At 39.9% G+C, this 9,110-nt stretch overlaps 1 protein-coding gene across 1 annotated transcript in view; it reads left to right on the top strand.

The window, feature by feature from the left end:
• The first annotated feature begins 1,971 nt into the window (after positions 1 to 1,971).
• The window catches only part of csrnp3 (cysteine-serine-rich nuclear protein 3), a 26,405-nt gene continuing 19,266 nt past the window's right edge, over positions 1,972 to 9,110 (top strand). The window contains exons 1-2 of the mRNA XM_035676020.1: positions 1,972 to 2,156; positions 3,102 to 3,142. The gene's annotated coding sequence lies outside the window, so the exon portion shown is untranslated. The remainder of the gene's footprint in view (positions 2,157 to 3,101; positions 3,143 to 9,110) is intronic.

The raw sequence follows: 9,110 nt of genomic DNA, 5'->3' as shown, positions 1-9,110 counted from the left end.
TCAAAATTCAGTATGGCAGTGCTCCCAAACTAATTGAATCGTGTGTGTATTAACTAGACTTTTAGCTTAAGGCATAAGCCAGTATTTGATTAGTGTAAAACCAGGAGTTTGTGCTGATGCAATATGTGCAAATACCTCAGTGATTCATGTTGTATTGGTTGAATCCTGTATCGCTGTTTTCTATTTAAATACTGTATGCTTTGTGTTTTTCATTCATTTTTGAATAATCCCAATAAATTCCAAAGGTTGAACACACTTCCATAAATTGTACTTTACCACAATATAAGTTCTGCCTATTTACCCTTTAGAAATCTTTTTTTAATGCTCCTTAGTGTTTTTTTAACCTCACATTGCTAAACACTTAATATGCTCCTTGAAATTAGTGATATAAACAGTGTGTCTCTGTTTCAACATAATGTGATCACCAGTGCAGCTGTAGGTTTACATGGCTGACACAGTAGCACTATCTCTGTTTACACTGTGTACTCATTGTGTATTACCATGCAAAGAACTGTGGTTTAGTCCAACCGAAATTGTTTGAGGTATCAGAATGAGCTCCTTAGCATCACCTACTGCTCTTTGTGGGAAGTACAGGCACCCTTACTGATGCCTGTTTAACCACATCAAGTATGCAATACAAAGGCACTATATTGCACCTGTAAATCTAAGACTAGCAGCAGATCACTGTGTTTGCACTGGGCAGTTTCATGTATGAACAGATGTGTTAACAGGCCTTTTTATTTATCACAGTAGGGAAATCACAAGAGTACCTTTTAAAATGATGGCTCAATTTAGCTGCTTCAGTTTCAGGGTCCTGGTGTAGACCTTTTTCACAGCAGCCATTTTGACTTAAAATAGTAGGGTAAACAAAGGTCATGGCTTACTGGATCATTTAATTAGAGTATTTACAGAGTTAATGTTGTTAGTAACATCTTTGCTTTTCACCAACATGTCTGCTGCGAAAAGATCCTATGAAGCAATATATGTGCTGCTACACAAGGGTTCGAAAACTCAAACAGGAACTATGATTCAAATATTTTCCAAATTCAACATTCGTCTTCCCCTTTATGTCCAGTAATTAACAAGCACTAGAACTAAAATAAATCACATTGAACATGAGAGCATAATTCCCTCTCCACTTAATCTCAGCAGACTCAGAACCAGCCACCCACACTTTTGGCTGTGTTTGGACATGAACATGACAAGAGATTTTTGAATCAGTCAGGGGCCCTGCAGAACATCTGTAGTTCAACACTCTGGCCACAAGATGGCGGTGCGCTCACCTGATTTATTTTACCCTCGACCCAGAGAAGTCATGTTGAGGATTTGATGTCGGGTATTTCCATTAAAAGGGACATAAAAAACAAACACAGCGTCCCTGCTTTTACCTAGCAGAGACCCTTTACATTTGGCTGATCTAACTTAAATAACCCAGCAGGGACTAATTAAATCTGATATAGTGGGGCTATGGGTTTGCCAAGGCAGCTGTTTCTTTTTATAAGCCTCTCAACTTCATCACTTTAATTACTATTAAAGAGACCACAGCGATATTTTAGGAAGGATGTGACACAAATGTTGCAGCCAGTACAAAGTTTATAAAATAAATAATAGTCCTGGTTTCAGTCTGGAATCAAACAGCCTGTGACTCACTTTTTAGACCCACATGAGTCAGAATCTTCAAAAACAAACACAATTAGATGATTTTTAATGACTTGCTGCCTATAAATCCCCATAAATGTGTTTAAAAGTCATGATTAAGCCCACCTTATTTGGCAGCAGTCGGCGCACATGATTCCACAGTGGGATTTGAAGCCTACAGTGGGCAGGCAGCAGTGCTCTGCGGCTGATTCCTGGTTTATAAATCCACGATTGGACAGAGTAAGTCACGTTGTCCGTGGAGCTGTCAGTCTGATGCTGCACCATTGTTCCCCGAGCAGCCGGAAGGAGAGCTGGGTTTAAAGCACTGTTTATGTAGGTTTATGTATGCGACAAATTGTGCCGGTTAGTCCTGTGCTATTCGGAAATCCGGTACCGGTTTTTAAAGCGGAGGAGGATTTCTGCACACGGAAGCCGTGACATGGTTTAGGCAGAAAATTGTGAAGTCCATTGAGAGAGGGGCGTCATTGACTGGCTGGAGGATAGTAACGAAATGAATGGTGAGTAGGACCAATATTAATGTGATGGGCCTGCATTTAAACACTGCACATTGATTAGATGGGGATTTACAGATCTATTATCTTTATCTCTCATGTCTTTTCCTCTGTTGCATAAATTAAGTGGACATTTTATGTGTTTATTGTGTGTTGGGACCCATCCCTGAGTAAGTCCATTTGTCAAACTCTTTCCGGGCATCACACCTCACTAGTTAGGACATCTGCTGTAACTGGATGCTCATTCAAATTTGAGAATCATATTAATAGCCTACTTGTAGACCACGTTTTCTTTGTTCCTCCTTAACCATTGACCATTTAATTGCTCAAACACTTGGTGCACAAAAGGGTTCACCACTGTGTGTGTGTGTGTGTGTGTCTGAAATAGACACAGAGCCTGAGGGATGTCAGAGCTCTTGTTTGCATTGTGTATTATTTTTGAGGTCGCACATGATGTGTGTCATACAGGGCTGCTTTAGGTTGGAGCCAGCTGACTGGTATATTGCCAACTGGCTGAGAGGCTCCCATACAGACTGCAGGGAGAAGAGAGTCTAGTTCCCTGCAGAGTCTCCTGTAGAACAGGCAGAGGAGGCAGAGAGTCTGTTCCCCTCCTGCCTCCCCGGGGACCCCCCCCCCCCCCCCCCCCATCCACACCACCCCAGCTATAAAAGGAAAGAGTGTCTCACAAAGAGATTTAGATGAAGCTCTGTCAATCATCTGTACATCAGTGCTCAAATTGCAAAGTTTCCCTGAAAAACCTGTGATACTAACATATGAATTACAATATAACGGCTTGTTTCTGGCACCTCGTATAAGCCGGTACAGCAAACCAGAAAAAAACATAATTTAAAGTCACCTTTTGCATGACGTCTTGTAACTCTGCTGATATGCAGACATGTGCTGTTACATTATGTGATTATCATTTATGTTTCTCTTCTGTTTTCTCCACAGAACAGAGGCAGGTCGCTGCAGTGTAATATATTTTGCTAGAGGTAAGACCACGTCTCCTTCTCGGTGTCTAAAATATCATGCCGCCAGTCTTCACAACACATTAACATATTGAATTCATGCCTGCGAGATAGATGGTTCAAAGCTCGCACAACTGTTGCTACGCTGCCACAAAGAGACCCTCTGATAACAAGATATGATGTGATGTTGATGCAGACAACAGTGTTTAGTCAATACAGACAGCTGCACTATTCTCACTGGATTATACTCGAGAGATGCCTCTGATATCAAAATGATGAGAAGAGGACATATTCTTTCTAGGGTATGTTGTCTTACTTGATATTTCTTTTATTTCTTTCTATAAACCAGCCATCAGAGCTACAAAAATGGGGAAATCACAGGCCTTGATATATTTCCAAGGCAGTAAAGATTGATAGATTAGGTTTTTTATGGTTGCCCGTCAAGTTGTATAGTTAGTAACATGAATATAATCAGATGCAGTAATATCTTTATGTGTGAACTGTCTGTTTTTAAATTTTAGATTTAATATGGCAGTCTCATTATCCTTCCCTGCATTCTCACTGTTCCTCCGCCAGCCTCTTTTGTCAGAAAGAAAAGGCAACAGTCCATCATGGAGCGAAAGCATGCACTCCAACATGCGACCATACACACACAATCACACAACCATTTCCATCTTTGTGATTGAGATCTGAAAGGTGACGGGGAGCGATGTGTGTGTGTGTGTGTGTGTTTGGGGAGTGGGGGCCTCTCTCCTTGTGTGACTGTGTATTTTTCCTCTTCAATCCATCTGTCTCCTCAATCTATCAGCACTCAGTCCTCAGAGGAGCAGAATTTAATTAGTACATGTGGCACTGAGTTAAAGGACACTGAAACATTAAGTAGATGTATTTACTTGTGAAAATCTGCATCATTAAGTTGGCTTATTTGAATAAGTGATTCAGCCATGCTGCTATTACATACTGTAGCACAGATGGCTAAGGCTAGATAACAGTGAAATTGTGGTCCATTAAAGATTCACAGGAAAGGTGTTATAGCTTAACAACACTAAGGAGAGACTCTCTGCAGGAGGCTGGTGTGGATGAATTGTCTGCACACAAAAGTTCACATGCACAGCTAAATCAATTTTGTTTCCTTTTATGTGGGAACAACAAGAATCCACGGCTTTAAGCTTGACCCGGAGGTTCAGGCAGATTTACTGAGTCGGGTTAAAGGTCAGATTGTAAATTGATGTAGGAGAAGACTAGCTGGCTTGTGCTTTACATTAAACAAGAAATAAAACAAATCTGCTGGAGTTGTTAATGTTGTTGTTTTATAACAAATCCAATGGATTGTTTTACACCTGGGCTTGACATTGTGCTACCTGGATAAGATAAGTGAGACATTATGGAATGATGAAAAGATATATAATTGTCTTTTTGCAGCTTTAGGTATCTAAGTATCAGAGAAAAGAAACAGAATATTTCTGTGCGCTGTATGGAGAGAAATCCCTCCCTCATTCCCTCCCCAACAGGCTACAACAATACATTTAAAATGTCAAATAACAGGCCATAGGAATTACAATATAAAAAGAAGAAAATTACTCACACACAGAGGAATGTTGATAGCTCATTCATAATTCTTATATTCCTGCGCACAAAGGGCACTATTAGTCACTCCTATTTTTACCCCAGTGACCATGGAAACATAGGTTATAAAAGGTGACCATATTTTCTTAAAATTGAGATTTTCAGCTTATGATACATTTTATTTTCTCTAGTTTTGGAAAAAACCCCCCGTCATATTTCAATGTTTTTTGGGGAGATATTTTCCTTTTAAAGACAACAAATAAAACACTGGTTATTTGTAGACCAGGCGGCATTCTCTGATTTTATATGAACTGTTGTTTTGATCAGTTGAAATGTGTGCGAGATACACAATTCATGTACAAAGCAACCGCTGGCACTCCCTGCACCCCGACATTCGACATGTGTTTTTGATTAATTGTCACAGTACATGTTTTATTTGTCGTTTATCTTCCAAAATGCTGAATTAAAGCATCAATGAAGTATACAGTAGGTTTGTCGTGTGAACTAATATCAACCTTTTAGATTACAGAGCAGCTTTGTGTGTCCCAGCAGGGTTCATGGTTCCAATTTAGAGGCTTTTGATGTGACTCTTTTTGTGTCTTTGGCTCCTTCCTGGCTGAGCTCTGGGCTTTCACGGTTCAGGATTGTGCTCTCTTGAGATGTTGCCATGACACCTATTTGGAATCTTTTGTCTGTTGCCAGTTAATTAAGTGTTAAGGGAAAAAAAGACATATTTTTCTGCCTTAATTAGTTTTATTTTTCTGTGCACAGTATGCCACTACTTAAACGCTTCATACTTTAAAAATAGCCATCTGAAGTCTGTAGTTATTGGTTTTATTATCAAATATTGTATAATCAGTAGAGATTATATATTTGCAATAATGAACAGGTAGTTACTGGCTAAGCTATGGAAAGCTCTAGTGAAGTAAAACTAAGAATATTTTTGGTAAGAAATGTAATTTTTTAAGATTGTTAAACTAGCGTCTCATGTTTTGTCTGCCAGGTGTAAAGGATCATGCGTTTGGTTGTGTGTGTGTGTGTGTGTGTGTGTGTTTCCGTGTGTGTATCTGTCTGTAGCTAATTTCACATACTACCAGACCCATCAGTCTAATTGTGCACATTTATGACTGTATGCTCAAGGATCTCACACGGTGCGGTGATTCAAAATTTCTGTTTTATACCTCCATTTACTGCTGAGTCCTCTGGCTCCACTTAACCAGCCAGTAGGGGCCACAAGTGATCAACAACTATTACAATTTGAATGTTGTTTCCGTTAGGGACAATGTACGTTGAAGTCATATTCGTGTTTGCAGATTCTTTTGTTGGCTTTTTCTCTCAATTTTACATCACTGGAGTTTTGGAATTGTCCAAGATTTGTCTCCATATAGTCTGAATACTCTGGTTACACCTTGATAATGTAACCTTGGTAATGTAATCTGGATGCTGTCTCCCCTTTATTCCACTACTCTCATCCATACATGCTGGATACACAGCCTGCCCTCCACTCCAGTCCACTCCCTGATCCCCACGCACATGCCCCCAGACACACCTGGCAGAGATCTGCACTCTTTTAGTTAGTTAGTAGTTTAAGATATTGAAAACTTATTTTCTCAATCAGCTTCTTACTATAAGTGATAAGGTCCTTCATGAACACACAGTTTTCTGCTAAAGTAAGAATGGTTTTGGTTGTTGCACTTGAGAAATTTCTGTATTTCTAGTTTTCTCTCAGTTTTTCTCACTGGTTTGAAGTGGACTGGGTTTAGGAGCTTTTGTAGTTCTAGTCTTGTATAGCCCAAAAAGAGGTAATGCTAATTTCTTTAAAAACAGTTATGCCAACTGTGTGTCTTGGCACAGTTTGGCATGGCTCATGCTCTGATGGAGGTCTTTGTGACAAAAAGCTTGGATAATAAATCTTGCACAGTGGAGCGTGCAGATGTTTTGATCTTTAGTCATTTCAGTAGAGTTTAAACAAATCTTTGATTATTTCATCTCGCATAGGCTCATCTAATCAACAAAAGGGAACATAGAAAAAAGCTCTGATAGTTTCTCTGAAAGAGAAAATAACTATTACTGTTAAATTCAACACCATCGCAGTTATTAAAATATATATATAAAATATATTCTCAGCATCATTACAGAATTTTTACATTAGAAGCAAAAACTGAAAAACAAATATTTTCTTCTTTTTAAATAATGGTTATAGTTGATTTGAAGTATTGTTACAAAAGGTACAAAAATGAGTCGCATTTTACTTTATTTCCCACACTTGAAATCTGTATGTTACAACTTTACAATCTTAATTTGTCCTCGTCTCACCATCAGAAGAGATAAAGAATCATGGAAAACGCCTTAAATCCTTGAACAACACAACGAATAACACCCCACTCAGGTGTGTATCCTGGTTAACAATTCACGCTGATTCTTCTCAGGAAGCACTTTGTGTCACTTTGTTTTTTTATATCACTCTAATTCACCATATACTTTAATCACATGCAGCGCTGGCCTACTTCCCGAATTTTCTCAGATAACAGTGCGAATGTTTTGCATATAAAAAATGATTCAAGATCTCAACATGATACTGGCTATATATAAATGATAAGGCTTGTCTGCAGAATATGAACCCCACATCCCACAGCTTTCCCAGCCTGTGCGAGAGATGAAAGCAGCCCTGTCTCTATGAAATGCTTTGGCAGCTCTGCTTCTGCCAGCAAACCGGCTTTTGCGAACTTTCAGGTGGCATGGGAAAATATAGTCATAAATAAAATATAGAGCCATGAATAATTTAGGTGAGCATTGTGATTGACATGAGGGTGAGAGTACCTGATTATGCCTCCGCACTGTGTGATTCGAATTACAGCAAATCAAAACATTAGTCTGAATGTGGAGCTTGCTCGTTCGAACTTGTCTGCTACGGAGTATTTTGATCACTGTGTGTAACAACAAAGATGGTTGAGATGCTGGATGAAATGTCTTCTCAAAGATCACACTTCAATTTAAGTGTGTACCTCTATTTGATTAGAACACTTACTGATGCTGTTTGGTGTGAAAGAATTAAAAACACACACACACACAAACCAGTATGTCAGGAGTCAATGAGTTCACAAGCTCTCAATAAGAAATATTCTCATTCAAGCCATTTACCACAATACAGTAGTGGACTGGCCACTCTTAATACTGGCTGTTAAAATCAAATGGGTGCAAGCTAGATGTGTAGTATTGGAGTGGCGGCCACCCTTTGCTCTGGACCAATGTGGTTATTAAGGAGCCATGCTTCCTCTATTGTTCTGTGAGGAGGAAGAACAGATCAATGATTCCCAGCACTCGGCTGTACTGTAGCTGCAGGAGGGAGGCTGCAGCAGGCATCACCAGGCTGCAGCCCCTCCGTGTGCAGAGTGCTGAACAGTGGGCTGCACTCCCTCCCTCCCCCCTCCTCTCTCTCTCTCTCACTCCTGCCCCCCACCCCTCTTTCATGTGTGTGGAGCAGATCTGTCTGCAGCCTCGGGCAAGTGCAAGTTAACAAATGTACAGAGCGCATGTGAAGTCTCATTTGCATAAATCTGTAGATGTCGCTTCATTTCCTTAAATGGATTCCTTTGTGTTTAATTGATTTGTTTTTCCCCCTTGTGCACGTGGAATTTATTTCAGAGCTGGTTGAGTAAGATGACGGCTGTGTTTGACAATTAATGTTATTTATTTTTTGCATAATTTGTCAGTCTGACCTTTATTGCAGTGAAATGGAAAAACAGCAAATGTTTATTGTCATTGTCACTGAACAAGTGTGTTGTTCAGGTGTTTTTTTCCACTGGTCTGTACCCAACAGGAGTAATGACAGGCCAGTTGCAAATTTGGCATAGATAAAAGGTTTTTAGATACAGCATACTCTGGCTTAATTGCAGCATTTGCCCATGGATTTAATATAACATGTTTTTCTGTTAGGCTTTTATACACACAATTTTAACCATCCATTGCATTAATTTATATTTGGTGTGTAGTCCCGCGTGTTCACCAGGGAGAGGATGCAAATGACTGTTTATTGTGTTATTCCTGAACATGATGGTAGCACATAGAGATTAAGGCAGACGCCCTCTCCGAAAACACGTTTTACTGTGGCCTTGTGTGTTTGTGTTCTCTCGGTGGCAGGGATCCTCCACTGACATCATCTGTAGCTGTATAATCATCCAGGCCACAGCCTCTCCTCAGGGGAGTCCAGCTGAGACCAAGCCTCTCTCTCCATATCTATCTATTTATCTCGCTCTCTCTCTTTGACTGGATTTCTCTCTCTCTCTCTCTCTTCTCTGTTCGCTTCTCTCTCTCTCTGCTCTCTCTCTCTCTCTCTCTCTCTCCTCTCTCTCTCGCTCTCTCTCAAGGTTGCCGTGTTATGGCTGAGTGTGACACCAGTGATGGATGAATTCGAACACAAGTTTGA

This window comes from Morone saxatilis, unplaced genomic scaffold (assembly GCF_004916995.1).
Source record: "Morone saxatilis isolate NCDOM2014 unplaced genomic scaffold, NCSU_SB_2.0 Contig5, whole genome shotgun sequence".
NCBI lineage: Eukaryota > Metazoa > Chordata > Actinopteri > Moronidae > Morone > Morone saxatilis.
Note: the sequence above shows the minus strand (reverse complement) of the source record. Positions and strands in the feature narration are given on the sequence as shown.